Source organism: Microtus ochrogaster, chromosome X, assembly GCF_000317375.1.
Source record: "Microtus ochrogaster isolate Prairie Vole_2 chromosome X, MicOch1.0, whole genome shotgun sequence".
NCBI classification, from domain to species: Eukaryota; Metazoa; Chordata; class Mammalia; order Rodentia; family Cricetidae; genus Microtus; species Microtus ochrogaster.
Window position 1 is genome coordinate 56,855,555 of NC_022026.1, and position 2,432 is coordinate 56,857,986.

The 2,432-nt window shown below is 35.9% G+C and overlaps 1 protein-coding gene across 7 annotated transcripts in view; it reads left to right on the forward strand.

The window, feature by feature from the left end:
- Positions 1–2,432, forward strand: part of Wnk3 (WNK lysine deficient protein kinase 3) — a 123,828-nt gene that overhangs the window by 113,957 nt on the left and 7,439 nt on the right. The gene's annotated exons all lie outside the window — the stretch shown is intronic.

A 2,432-nucleotide genomic window follows, 5' to 3' on the forward strand; every position in this document is an offset into this window, starting at 1 on the left:
CCCTGAACCCAACAGGAAATCTCGAAAGAAACTGGACAGGCTCCAAAACCACAGAGAAACCCTGTCTCGAAAAACCAAAAAAAAAAAAAAAAGAATTAAGTATTGAGAAAAAGATGTTCTATGCTACACATCAATGTTCTTTAAACCCAATAAGGTATCTGAACTCTCTTTGTTTAATTCATAAATTAATTTTAAGGCCATAGAAGGTGAAATATTATAAGATCTATTGAGTTTATACAAAAGATGCCAGTTATTACACATGACCATAGAAGATAAGATGTACATATAAGTGATATGTGGGAGTTCTGTGTGTGTTCTAGAGTGGGAAGAAGATAGATTATCAAACAGTTATAGAATGATATGATTTAGACAAACATGTTAGGCATATGTTGATGAATATATAAGTATGAAAATCACTGAACAATATGCTGGATGGTGGAATTTGGACCTTATTTTACCTTGTGCTTTTTTTGTGTCCAAATATTTAAAATAAGTAATTTTTTTTCAAGGTAAGCTAACCTGTTAAAATGTTAAGTGTTAGAATTTCAGCCCCTGTATTAGATGATATCTCCGAGTATATTATTCTTGTGTATATACTTGATAATAGATATAGTTATTGAACATAGTTAAAATAATTTTATTGAGCTGAAATTGTAGCTTAGTGTTAGAGCAATTGCCTCACAGGAAAAAGCCCTGGATTTGGTACCATACACTGTGAAAAAAGGTAGAAAATGACCACACTTCTTTAAACAAAACATGATGATGCACATCTGTTGTCCCAGCACTCAGGAGGCGAAGACAAGAGTATCCTTAGTTGGTGCCTGAGATACATCCTAAAAAAGTATATCTATTGTTAATGTTGAATGAAACTTGGAAGATGTATTTGTCTTATTCCTGGCATCAGTTGATGCTCAGATACTATCATTACTTATAAAATCTAAGATCCTTCAGAGGTATTTCAAGACATAAATGCATGGGTTCTGCCAGTGAGAGACTCTGAGTGCTGTATGAAGGAAGGTTTTGTTGATTAGCTGGATGGTGGTTTATTGATTATAAAGGAAGGTGTTTGCAAGAAGAGCAAGGAGAAAATTATATGTAAATAAAAGTGAGAAAAATCTTTTAACACATTTGGGTTCCAATGTTAGCCAGTCATTTACTAGTTGTATGACTTTATATCTTTTTTGCCTCAGAGTTTTTGCATTTCAAATGTGGATAATCCTTGCAGGATTATTGCGAAGATTAAATAGCATCAATAAAGTTAAACCATCACAGGGGTTACTTATATGTGGTAACTATTTTTGTATTTTAGATTTGGTTGGTTATATATTTGTGTAGAGGGGTCAAGTAATACTCTTGCTTGGTACTGTCCTGTAGCCCTACTTAGACATTTTTGTTTGCATGATCATGTATCAAGTACTTTATTGTGTACCAAGTGCTCTGCTAGACACAAGTTTAGTGAGTAAAAGCAAATAAGCCATAAATAAGTATTAAACTGCAATTATAAGAATTACAAAGAAAGGTATAGGGAGATATCGTTAAATAAGGGAAATTTAATCTTCTAAAAAGTGGTCAATGAGGGCTAGCCAGATGGTCCAGTGGGTAAAGGCACTTGTCAGCAAGCCTGACTACCTAAGTTCAGTTCCCAGAACCCACATGGTAGAAAGAGCAAACTGACCCCCACAAGTTGCCCTCTGACCGCCACATGCAATTGTAAGTAGTTAAGGAAAGCTTCCTTTATCAAGTGAAAATTGACTGAGATCTAGAGAGTAGGAGTTAACCTAGTTCCTGCCTAAGCAAATACAAAAGCCTGATGTGAAGAAAGAGATGTGAAAAGACTGAAAGTAATTCAGTCTGGCTGAAAGAAAGAAAGCAGAGAGTAATGAACATACTCGAAAGAGTAGATGGCTTCTCAGATGTGGTAGTGATGAAGAATGTTGTGGTTTTTTTTTTTAAAAAAAAGAATGGATAGTTATGATGCCTCAGGTCTTTAATAGGAGCACATTTGAATTATCATTTCTTTTGAGACAAGCACTGACTGAAGCAAGAAGACAGACTTTGGTAGGATTAGGGTCAATGTTTTCTGGCAAGTCAGGAGTTACTCATACTAGTCTAGTTGATGAAAAGTTGAGTTGAACAGATGCGTTTAAGAAAGAATAGACAAGATTTGGCACTTAAATGACTGTATGACTTGGTTGATAGTGGCTGCTAATCACTGAAATGGCATACATGAACAGATAATGAGTTTTGGTAGGGGAAGATTGCCTATTTGTTTGGGCACTTGAATCAGAGATATCTGAGGAATATTCAAGAGTAGACTTTATAGCCAGGTGGTGGTGGTACACGCCTTTAATCCCAGCACTCAGGAGGCAGAGGCAGGCGGATCTCTGTGAGTTCGAGGCCAGCCTGGTCTACAAGAGGTAGTTCCAGGACAG